This window comes from Castanea sativa, chromosome 11 (genome assembly GCF_040712315.1).
Source record: "Castanea sativa cultivar Marrone di Chiusa Pesio chromosome 11, ASM4071231v1".
Taxonomy (NCBI): Eukaryota; Viridiplantae; Streptophyta; class Magnoliopsida; order Fagales; family Fagaceae; genus Castanea; species Castanea sativa.
The window spans coordinates 42,337,089-42,350,443 of NC_134023.1; the positions used below are offsets into that span (position 1 = coordinate 42,337,089).

The 13,355-nt window shown below is 35.0% G+C and overlaps 1 pseudogene; it reads right to left on the reverse strand.

Moving 5' to 3' along the window:
- Positions 1 to 486: 486 nt before the first annotated feature.
- The window catches only part of LOC142616534 (uncharacterized), a 13,169-nt pseudogene continuing 300 nt past the window's right edge, over positions 487 to 13,355 (reverse strand).

A 13,355-nucleotide genomic window follows, 5' to 3' on the forward strand; every position in this document is an offset into this window, starting at 1 on the left:
GACAATATCTTGTCATTACTAACGAATTATTAAGAAAGAAACCCTGTTTATTCCACCATTTTATAAAATACCATAATCATAAAAACTAATTAGGCAATTTCATACGGTTCACCATCATTATTTGATAATCAGCAGGATGACGACCAGAATTGGTGCCTAATCATGCAGACCGTAAGAATTTGTTGACAAAGAAGCCAAAGAAGAATTTAACGTGGAGACTTTAGTGGCAATTAATAATAGTGAAGAACCTTAATCCAATTGCAGTGCATAGCAGAAAAACTGATTGTATGTTTTTCAGAATTAAGGCTTTTTGTTTGGTCAATAAATAGTATCAAACTATGCAAACAAAGTAATTTCAGCTAAAAGCTGGATATGATGTAATTAAAGCAACTATGAAATGATAAGCAAATAATTACAAGGATAGTAACCCTATGCTCTTTTGAGTTCAGAGATACGCTGTTATTGGCAAGCAAACAGGGAAGGATGTCATACTAATAATAAAGGAACATCGTCAAAGAAAGGCATGTCCTCCTGCAGTAGCTCTTGATAATCCTCTGATCTAGAATTCTTTGGATCAAAAGGCTCACGATCAGGAAGAACTAAACCTTGTTTTATGCGACCCATTCTCCTAGCACGTAGAACTTGCTTGGAAACAACTGGAAGCAGAGTGGTCTGATATTCTCTTAGAGCTGATTGTAAATTTTCGGCTCCTCTCTTTGCAATGCATTTGCCTAAAACTGCTGCATCCAAGATTGACATGTTCGTGCTTCTTAGACCATGAGGAGTTGTGGGGTGAGCTGCATCTCCAACTAATACCACGTTGTCCCAAAAGATTTGTTCCAAGGGATCAGTATCATATATCAAATTCAAATAGGGATCCTTTGTTTCTTGAATGACTCTCACGAACTCAGGAACCCAAACCTTCTCTGTTTCTTGATGCATCTTCTGAATCATCTCACTGCTCACTTTCATGGTTACTGAGTTTCTCTAAATATATTTTAATTAATATATCAGCCCTAGTTGACAACACCAAAAAGTCTTAAAGCAAAAGAAATTTACCGTTGTGATTTCATATATCTATTTTGGATCTTCTTTTTTTTTTTTTTTTTTATATGGTTCTATTATGGGTCAAGACCAAAAGCTATCAAGCCGCTATGACATGGGATGAGCAATATTTATTTTTAGATCCTTTAAACACAACGGCCGGCTTAATGTGTTATGGGCCTAAGACAACAATTTTAAGTGGGGCCTTTTAAAAAAAAAATTTAATATTAAAATTTTTTATCCGTTGATTTTTTTTTTTCCTCACAAAAATAGTTTTATTTGTTAACAAAAACCAGTGTTAATGTGAACCCATATAAGAGTATACAAGTAAAGTTTTTTTATAACGAACCAACGAAATTCTCAACAAAAATAATAATAATAATAATAATAATTGAAGGTGAAATTTATTGAAAAAATTAAAACCCTAAGGCTAAGAGATAAGTACAAACGTAGCTCCGTGATTACTAAAAATAATAAAATAAAATAAATTTATGGTCCTATGCTACTCCACGTCCCAACCAATATGTTAAATGAATGAACGAATGAAAATGAGTTTACCTATGTGCTGTGTCAGAATTTAAAGTAATTACCAAGAATAAAATAAAGAGAAAGTAAAACAAGATCGCTTGAATTATGAGAAAGTTCAGGAAAGAAACAAAGGTTCTAGAGAAGTAACAAGACTGAGGATAAAACTCAAATGAGGAGAAGAAGGTCTGAAGCGCAGTAGCTACAGCTTCAAAACGGTTTCTTTTTTATGCTTTAAATAGAGAGTGGGGCAAAATTTCCAGCAATTCGTACCAGAAAAATTGAGGTCTGAGATTGAATATGAATGTAATTTTTGTCTTTAAATTTTATTTATTTTTTGTTGAGAGAGATTAGTTGTTTGGTTGAGAGAGAGAGTGTGTGTTTTAGCTTCTCTGTGTGGGAGTTAATGAATTCTACACTGAAAAACACCCATGGAGATGGTGAAAGGTTACACATCTAACGAAAAATTTATTTGCTCTAGTTTTTTCTTTGATAAAAAAATTATTTTTTATTTATTGGTTAAAATTTTGGGCTCAATTAATACTTTCGAGAAATAGATCCTATTGGGTAGAAATAATGTTATGATATATAGCATTTTTCACAACAATTGAGTTAGCAAATTTTGGTTTTATTGGTTTTATTTGGGTCACCTTTGACATAATTTTATCATCTAACTTTTTGGGACTTAAAAATTTCTGATTGGTTGAAATTTGGGGCCTTTTTTTTGCTTAGGGGCCTTAGGCGATCACCTCAGTTGCTTAGTATGTTGAGCCGGCACTAAACACAACTAGATTAACCTAGTTATTTAGCCAAGTGATTAATTTAGGTAAATTATGCAAATCTAGGTTAACGCACATTAATCATATCATGCAAAGCAGCAGAAGTATAAATAATACAATGATATGATAACTCAGGAAAACCAAATCGGTAAAAAACCTGGGGAGGATTTGACCTAACTATTTTCAAAGTAAAACAGCAAATCCACTATGAAAGAATTGAAGTTTATGCAATAGCGACTTAGAACACTAATATCTGATTGCCACCTCGAGTAGAAAACTTACTACCACGATCCCATGATAGCTCTGAATTCATAGACTACTTCTTTCCTTGGATTTTGCAAAACACAAACACCCACGTTTGTGACTTTGAGATCCCACTCAAAGGTTTAGCAACACAAACTTTCCTATTTATGACTCCAAGACCACCCTTGAAGGTTTAGATCATTAGCACCTTTGATGACTAAAGAAGGCAGCAACTTCTACAACACTGGATCTTGAGATTTTTCAAGTAATAACACCGGTAGAAGATATGAGAGAGCTTTTTAGGAACAAAACCCTTAATACCAAAGAGGCATGCTCTTTTCTCTCTAAAAAGCCTTATAAAAATGTGCTTAGGGTTTCCATTATATACTGGGAGAAGTTGATCTGAAATCCTAATCCTTAATGAGCTTGAACTGCTGTTTGGGCTTAATTAAAATTCTGCAATACGACTTTCGATCAGTCAAACCTGTCTTTCGATCGATCAAACTAGGCAGTTTCTGAAATCTTCTTTCTGCAGCTTGTATGTTCTTGTGTGTTCACGATTTGCCAATTGTTCTAAACTTTTGGAACCTAACAAACAGCATGTTCACAACTATTTAAACCAAGTGTCCTATATGTGCCTAAATGAATGCTTGCCCTACCCATGAATATAAGCCTTGCTAATTTAGCTTGCATGCCCCTATTCTTATAAAGCCATTAAACCATACAATGAATCTCCTGTCACTAAATACCAAAGAAAATTTATAATTAATATAGAATTGGATGTAACAAATAGGATGAAAGTAAACAATCACTCTGAGTTTAGGCTCGGGTTGGTTAGGGGATATTTGGAGACTAGCATAGTAAGGGTAGACAATATAATAAGTTAACGCACGTTAGAAATGTTTTAACAAACTAGCATCTCGAGTTTTGGAAAATCGAGTTCTATATAAAACTCGAGTCTCAAGGACTTGCTTCGTACTTGATGAGTTAGAGAGTGAAAATGCCACATAGATCTTGAGTCTTAAATACTCGAGTTCTACAAATCAAAACCGAGTCTTTAAGACTCGATTTTCTTAGGGAAAAACGATTATACTATATAGATCTCAAGTCTATAAGACTCAAAATATAATTAAAATTTACTTGGATCTCGAGTCTTATAGACTTAAGTTTTGTTGGGCAAAATTTTATAACACACAGATACACATCAGTCACTCAACACTCTCTCACCCATAACACTCAGCCTCTAACACTCAGCCTCACACTCCTCAGCAACTCACTGCCTCACTCACCCATAACTCTCACATTTCTCACACCACATTGTCTCTGATCTCACACCACATCGTCTTTCTCTGCTGCTCCTTCCTCTCAACAAATTTATATCTCAGGTAAGGGTTTTTTTAATTTGATTGTCATTGAAGATGGGTATTATTTGTTGTTGGGTGTGGGTTAAAGAGTTTGATTATTTATTTGGTAGATAGTTAACATAACAATTAAGATACTAATATTGTGAATTATAGAACTTTGTTTTGTTAGGGTAAATTTTTTGAGTATTTATTTGCATGGTTTTTGTTATCAAAATGTATTCATCATTTCTAGGCTCTTATCTTTAACATGATCTTACAAGGATTTTGATCTTATTCATCATTGTTTTGGGTATGAAATGGGTAGTGAATGAATTGTAATGAAATGGATATGTAATTCATGCCCTTTGAATGGGTATGTAATGAAATGAGTGACTTACTCATGCCCTTTATTAAATGGGTATGAAATGAAGTGAGTGACGGGTATGAAATGGTTATGTAATGAAGTGAGTGACTTACTCATGCCCTTCAAATGAATTGTAATAAAATGGGTATGTAATTCATGCCCTTTGAATGTGTAATAAAATAGCTTTTTTTGTATTGGATATGAAATGGGTATGTAAATGTTATGGGTATGTAATTAGATAAAATGTTGTATACTTTTACAAGAATTTTGGTTTTTTTTTTTTTTTGTATTGGGTATGAAATGGGTAGTCTTAGCATGACGGAAAAAAGATTTGGATAAGAAATGTGTAACAAATGTGTAATGAAATTCATGCTCTTTGAATGAATTGGAATTTGTACTTTGTGTAGTTTGACTAGATAAAATGTTTTTTTTTAACTAACATTGTAACCTGACTCTAACAGGTTCACAATGACTGTAATTGATATAATCTTATACCACGGTAGTCCGCTTAAGAATGCCAATGTGAACAAGGAATTGCAGCGTGTCATTTAACGGCATGCCATTCAAATGCAGTCTGCACTACCACTAATTTTGGAAGTTTGGAGGGAGAGGAGAGTAGAGGGTGTAAGGAGGGAAAGGAGAGGAGACTAATGAGAGTGGAGGGAATGGTTACCCCTTCCCCTTGTTTGGATGTTTTAAAAATTAAGTAGAGGGAAGGGGAATTGATATCCCTCCCCTTGTTTGGATGTTTAAAAAATTAAGTAGGGAAAGGGAAGGGGAGGGGAATTTCATATAAATTGACATCCAACCAAGTTTCATTAAATTGACATTTCATATAAATGTTATGGTGAGATGTAAGATTGAAATGAACAGGGGAACAATCCTCCTCCCTGGTTACAATGGACCAGGACAACATGGATGGTTTGGATTTGATTTATCAAAACCCTATGTGATCTAGAATCTCCATATTGAATGCAAAGAAAACCTTATGTACCTCCCTCATCTTCTTCTTCTTCTTTCCCCCTTCCTAGACTACTCTTCGTCTAGTTTTCTAAATCTATGTAGTCTTAGTACTTCAAAATTAACATCTTCGGTCCTTAACCTGATCAGTAGGTTAAGATATTCTATAATTTACTACTACAATCGATTTGACAAATATTAATGAAAATTATTAAGTTTTTATTTTTATGAAGCATGGGTGGGTTTCAGGATTCGGGTGCGGGTGTAGGTGTGGAACTCGACAATTTTTAAAAAAGTAGGGTGTGGGTGCGACGGGGTGCGGCAATTAAAAAATTATTCAAAATATTTTTATTTATATTTTAATATATTGCTAAGCATACTTTTTCACATTATATAAACATATACCAAATTTAAGAGCAGTAGATAAATCAAACCCAAGTCACAACAGTACAGCTTATGTAAAAAATTAATAATAACTATTAACTATTAATATCACAGCTCACATATTCATAATAACTATATAAATTAATAATAAATCAATACCAAGTCACAACATTACAGCTTATATAAAAAATTAATAATAACTATTTACAGTTTATCATCACAACATCACAGTTCTAGCATCACAACATCACGGTTCACAACATCACAGTTAAAAAAAATAAAAAAATCAAATCAAGTGAAGATTGGTGAAGAATCATTGATGATACTTGAGTCGAGCTAGGAAGCACGAAGTGAGGCGACCTGTGATGTTGTGAGTTGTGAGTGGGTCGGTGAGGTTTGAGTGGCTGAGTGAGGCGAAAGGTAGAGAGCAGCAAGTGGGTCGATGAGGTTTGCAGCGAGTGGGTCGGTCGGTGAGGTTGGCGAGAGGCAGAGAGCAGAGACGAGTGAGAGAGTGAACTGAGAGAGATGAATGAGTTAGGGACTTAGCTTAGGGTTTGATATGGTAAGTTGAAACGGTGCATTTTGCACCTTTTTTTTTTCGGCCTGAATCGGAGAACAGCTTCGTATCGGCGATATCGCCCGATACGGACCGATACAGCCTGAGTCAGCATCGCGTCGGCATGATTTGTGAAACGAAAAATAAAAATAAAAAATAATAAAAATAAAGGACGCGGCATGGACGCGCAGGCAGCGGCATCCCTCACGCAACGCCACGTCAAACGCAAGTGCGGCGGCCATTTTGCCGTGTCCATGCTTCCTATTTTCTAAGGTAGTTTTAAGTTAGGTACACCTAGTTCAGAATCAAGTGTTTTGGACTTTAAAACTCTTTTGTTTTATGCGAGGATGTCAAGTGTTAGGTCAAGTAAATCCCAACCAATATAATGTGCAGAAACATTTTAGCAGTGTATTTGTTGTTTTAAATTTATAACTATCAATCACTGTATTTTGTTGATACTACTAATAAATGGTGTTTTTGGTTTATGCAATGGAATTATAGCTGTTTAGTCTTGGCATTAGTTGTGGTCTCTAATTCTGTTAATAGATTACTACAAATTTTGCTTGGAGATGAGTTGTTTAGAAAGAATGGGCAAAACAAACTAATTAGGAAAGTTTTGTCGTGAGATGTTTTATGTGAGGATTGATGGTAATACAGGCAGCAAGAAGTACATGGAATTGCAAGCGCATAGATTGAAGGAATTTAAAATTTTTATTTACTTTGTGATTTCTTGAGGTCATTTTTTTTTATAAGTGATTTCTTAAGGTCATAGCTGCATTCTTTATAATTCCAACAGTTTTTTCTGAAGCTTCTTGAGGGTGTGATTGCATAAGAAACCTATGTATAATTGCTTTCTTTTTCTTCTATTTTCTTTTATCTTGAAGCATTTGAACCTAAACCTGTTTGGCTGCCTGCAGCAAACTAGACCTGGAACTTACGAGTTAAACCCACAAAACATTTAATTCCGTGACTAAAATTCTTATCCTGCTATGCTCAAAAGCACTCCTAAATGTGTACCACATCATACACAATGACTTGTTATGATGAATGGTAATACAGTGCTTTAATTCAAAGGGTGTTCATCAGAATCAGGACTGAGGAGTTCCTGCATCAGATGGTTTTTTTGTGGTTCTTGGAACTGCACAACTTTTTGAAAGAGGCAAACCACTAATGAAAGCATGAAGTAACACCAATAACACCAAGAACAACAATATGCAAAAATTAACAATGTCAGATATATAAGATATAGAAAAGGCTAAATAAACTGCTCAATTAAAGAGAAACAAGTAAATATCAAAGAACACAATGATCTAATACATTCCTTTTTTATATATAGTATAAAATAAAAAAATACATCAACCATTTTCTAACGTAACAAAGTTGAGCTAGGCTTCAACAAAATACATCAACCATTTTTCTAACATAACAAGGTTGATCTAACTACTATCAAAATACATCCATCGAAGACATCATTTACATGTTTCAACTTTCAACTACCAAAATAGTTACTTGACGCTTGTCTTGCAAGGATTCCCTCTTGGAGTTGTTCATAAAAAAGTTTTAGTGCTTAGGACATGCCACTTGTGTCCAAGCTCATAATTCTCTCATCCTCTATCATACTTTTGATACGAAGCTTTTCTCTTTCAATTCTAAGTCTTTCCTCCTCCATTTGAATTCTTTTCTCCTCAAATCGAACTCTATCCCTATCCCTCAACTCTTCCAATCGAATTCTTTCCTTATCCCTCAACTCTTCCAATCAAACCCTTTCCACTTTGATGCGGAGACTCTCTTTTTCTTGTTCTTGTAAGTCCTCAATAACTTTCATTTTCTTTGCCAAGTATTCTCCAACATCTTTCCCACTAGCCTTTTTCTTTCGATTGGTCTTTTTGGCCTTCCTACCTATTAGTCTCTCAAAGTTGGTAGTGTCATCAACTAAGGACACGTCATCCCCATCGGCAATAGATATTGAATCTTGAGTTGGAGGTAGCACTACTCTCAAGTATTCCTTAGGCATGCTCCATTTTGGTTAGTGCTTCAACACATGCCAACAATGTTCAAATGGAAAGTCTTTTTTGACTTTTTCTCTATACATAGCCTTTGCATTTTCAATCTAAAAAAATTAAAAGAAAATGCAAATAATTAATATCTTCAAACTATTGGTAAATATCTATTTTGAAACTATTGCAATATAATTATACCTTATCCAATTCGGTTGTACCACTATGAAGGGTTGCTTCAAGTGCAGCTATGAACCCACAAAATCTACTTATCTCCCTATTAATCATTCCCCATCAACTTGATAGGGAGCCAGTAGTACGTGTGGTGCCGGATGGGCTGTATTGGCAGAAGTATTGCCAAATTTTTTCACGGAATGTTTCTTGTTTCAGCTCATTACCATGCATAGCATCAATACTAGTATTGAGCCATGCTAAAAAAAGGATATTATCCTCCTCTACACTAAAGTTGATACTCCATCTCGACGGTTTGTTGGAGGTGGTGATCTCAACTTCAGGGGAAGAAATGAGTTGTTTTCGGATACACTCAACAAATGAGAGTTAACATCAATTTGCCCTTGTATGATACCAGTATAAATTGGCATGTATTGTTATGAGTCCATAAGTAGATAATGTACAATCAACTGAAGTTCAATATAAAATTAGAACCAATAAAAGAGTAAATAATTACAACTAAAGTAAATAAGTATGTGAGAACAGTCAATGAACTATAACAAGAATATGAACATGATATAATGCACAGATTACAACTAGATTGAAATGCTGAATTACAATACCATTTCAAAGCTCCATAAAAGATTCAGACTAAAATCATAGAAAGATTGACAGCTATAACTAACCTGTTTGGAGTTGAATCGGCTAGAAGTTTTGCCCCAATCGGTGATGAACTTGTGACAGCTATACAAGACCCACAAAATCCCTAACCCAAAACAAAACTTCATAATCCATTGTTTATACCATGGAGCTTCAGTCTGACCCAAATGGAAACATAACCCCCTCCCTTGAATCTTCGATTTTGAGATGAGAATATGGGTTTCAAGATTGGGTTTTTGGGTTTGGTCAGGGAGAGAAGAGTGGATTTAGTCAGGGAGAGAAGAGTGGGTTCAGTCAGCAGAGAGAATGCTTGGGTTTGTTATGGGTTCACTCAGAGGAAGAAGAGCAAAAGCTGTGTTTGTGATGGTGGGTTCGGTCAGAGGGAGTAGTGAAGCGAAGATGGGTTTGGCGGCATGGGTAGAGGGAAGGGAAGCACGGCTTGGGTTGAGGGAGAACGAAGAAAATAAAAAATAAAATAAAATAAAATAAAGGAGAGGAGGTAGAGGCGTAGGCGTGGGAGAAAAAGAGAACCAGAAAAAAAAATGAGGGAAAACAAAAAGAGATAGGCACGAAAAGGCAGAAAGGTGAAGCATGTGAGAGGGAAAGTGAAAAGGAAACACACGTGTTTTATTAAACAAATCATTTTTTTTTTTTTACAATCTTGCTACAGTGGACTGCTAGAGATAGCAGCCCACTGTAGCTAGATGGCAAAATTAATAGGATTTAATATTCTTGATGGAGTATGCTTTTTACAAACTTAATGTTAAAATTTAACATTTATAGTATTTAGCATTCTTAATGAGAATGCTCTTATAAAGTTGTGATTTACAACTATATTTTATGTTGGCTTTATTCCATGACAAAAAGTGTTGTAATTGCATAAATTTGTTTCCTTGTATTTTTGTGGGATTTTATTGTATTGGGTTTAGTATTAAGTTGGTGAAAACTCAAGCTTAATTGAAAATCAGTACTTTTCGTGACTAGCTCGCAAGAAGAGTTCCTGCGAAAAGGGCATGTGAGAAGCACATGACTAGAAGCTGAAGAGTCGTACCAAGCTATCAATCTCGCGAGTGTCTTGCAGATAAGGCCTTCTCGCGAGATACTCGCAAAACTCTCTGCCTGGAGGATTTTTAAATATGACTTTCCTACCCTTTATCCACACTATATATACCCTCATTACCCACAAAGTTATGTAAGGTCATTCAAAGAGAAAAACCCTAGATAGGTTTTCTACAACACACACACCCATCTTTTAGAGAGAGAGCTACCCATTCTTAGTGAGAAATCATTGTAGTCTCTTCTTCTTCTCTCTCCCATTGTCATACCTTGAGAGGAGATTTGTACCCAAACACAACCCACACATTTTCAGAGTGTAGAGAGTGTTTTGGAGCTTGGGAAGCTTTGGGGATTTCCATAAAGAAGCTGGTGAGGTTTAGCAGATGCAATCAGGTGTATTGCAGGATCCGGAAAGCTAGAGAAGACAGGACTTCGTGAAGTCCATTGGTAGCAAGAGCTTAGAGGGCTCAAGTACATTAGGTAGACTAGGCTTTGAGGGTCTTTTATTATTCGTGTACTCCAACTTTATTCTTTAGTGGATCGATTTATCGCTTGGAGGGCAGTAGAGAGGTTTTTCGGCGAGATCTTCAGTTTCCTCTTCAATAACATGTCGTCGTGTTATCTTGTGTTTGCATCTCTCTTCCCTTACTCTTGTACTTTACTTTTTTTGTTTGTTATTCATGTTTATGCACTAGAGTAGTATCGGTTGATTGCGCTTCATTTACTCTTGTTCCGCACTTAGATAAGTTAGAGTAAAACCAACCGAGCCATAATTTTTTAATTTGGGGTCTAAACAGCTCTTGTGTCTTTAACACAAATCCAGGCTTTCAACTCTAACTAATGTTAAAAAATTTTAAAATTGAAATCCTCAATTTTTATGGACTAGAAAGGGTATACTTAGTCAAATTCTAGACAGAGAGAAAAAAAGTGGATATGTGAGGTATCAATCCTCATTGTTCTACCATTTGAGCTACATAACTAAATTAATTTTTTCTTCTTCAACAAAGAAACCCAATAGCTTTTCAATTCACAAAAAGGACACAGAAAAGGGGTTAGTAGAAAGCATCACCTTGTATCTTTTCCTAGTATTCATAAAAATAGTTTTTCTCAGAGTAAGGAAGTTCAATGCTTACTCTCTTTTATAGTTCATTTTCCCAATCCTACAGTAGAAAAATATTGTTTTTAAGCTTTGATAAATGTACAAAGGTTATGATTTAGAGATTACCATAATTTAGTCCCTATTATCTCACTTTTACGTACATGTCTCATCCTTCTTTTCTTATTGTTCAATCAAAATGTAGAATTTCAGTTTCAGGGGCATCAAAGTTGTTGGCCAACATTCTGTACTCATGGGCCTATCTGTTGGGAACTTGATTGCTACATAGGATTAAATGGTAAATGTTTTTCCTAATGGAAATATATCAGTGAATAAACAACTTTAATACCACAAATACTATCCCAAGTATTTTATCAAGAATGCAAATTATCAAGAACGAAAAATAAATATATGTAAATATAGGAACAAACTCACAGTGATATAGAATCACGCTAAGAGCAATGTCCTTAACTTAAAGTATCTGAAAAAAGGGTCCCTATTTGTTTCATCACCTCACCAACTCAAGAACACAAACCTTCCCTGGACCATCTCACTACTTACTCTCTTGGCTACTGAGTTTCCCTAGATTTATTAAGTATCAACTCTAGTTGGTAGAACCAAAGTGAAAGCAATTTTCCATTGAGATTTCTTAGATCTATGCTGGGCTATTATTTGGATGGTAATATTAGGTTATGTACTATGGAAAAACGTTATCAAGCCATTATGTCAGGGGATGAATGCTATGTCAAAAGTATTTAAATCAAGTGTCCTATACGTGCCCCAATGAATGCTTGCCCTTCTCCATTTGGAGAATAGTTAGGTGCTCGAAGAATTCTAGACACCCACGTTTCCAATATAAATAAATAAACCCAACTTTATTTTTAGGATTAGAAGCCTCTATTCTAATGAAGACACTAAACTAAACAATGTATCTTCTATCACTAATCACCAAAGAAAATTTGCAATATGTCTTGAAGGGGATGAGAGTAACTAATCACCTTGAGTTTAGGCTCAGGTTGGTTGACAGACTAAATCCAACTAAGCCTTTTGTTCTGAAGCTCACAAAACACACAGTGAGCACCAGAACCTAAGTCAAAGTACAAGCATCTCCCTAGTTCAAGAAGCCCTCCAGATGGCAATAATAGATTCAGAAATCTTATTCCCAAAAAAAATCAAAAACCCTTCTCCGTGCACAATAACCCGAATATCTCAAAGGAATGTTTTAATGGCAAACTTCAAATTGATAAGCAGGATATAAAATTAAAAAAAAATAGTAAATAAACAAATTTTCATTCGTTTTTAGTTAGAAACCTCAATTTAAGGCCAATAAGAAATTTCTGGCGAATAGAAGAGAAGCACCCATCTGCTGCAACAAGTAAATTACCCACTATTTCAATTTCTTCTTCAATTTGTAGAACCTTAGCTTAGGGTCTGTTTGGATAGAACTTATTACTGAAAACTGAAAACACTGTAGCAAAATAATTTTTAAATGTGTGAATAGTACTATGAGACCCATTTTTAATATTTTTCTAAATAAAGTCATTATGGGTCTCATGAACAGTGCGTGAACAGTACCAAAATAGTGCATGAATAGTGATTTACAGTGATGAACAGTATTATTTGTCTCCCAAAATTAGAAAATGCGTGAATCAAAAAAAAAAAAAAAAAGAGCTGAAACGTGAACTGGAAAACGTAGACGCAGATAATTTGTATCCAAACGGATACTTAATCTTAACAGATTTCTTGTCATCAGAAATGCAGAAAGAGAGGAAAAGGTGACCCCCCCCCCCCTAAGAGTATTTTTGGGGGCAACACATTGTAAAGAAGGCCATGGAGATCACGCCAATGTGCTGCTCTGAAATTGAAGTTCTCATCTCTTGTTAATGTCTGGCTGACCTTCTTCTCACTATCTATTGCTTGGTTCTGTTTGCAAACAAAAATCAATAAGGTTAAGGTGGCATGGAAACAAACTACAGTATGATTTTGATGTCCCTTACTTGTATGTAATTTTTTAGGTGAGAAAATTCTTACATAAAAAATTGCATGGTTTAAGCTAAAACGAAAGCATCAAAAGGCAACGTGAGAATTAATTGCAACTATTTGTGATTGGCATTTCAGATTTTATTTTACTTGCTTTTTAAATTTGTAACTAATGACAACCTAACTAGAGTTATTGT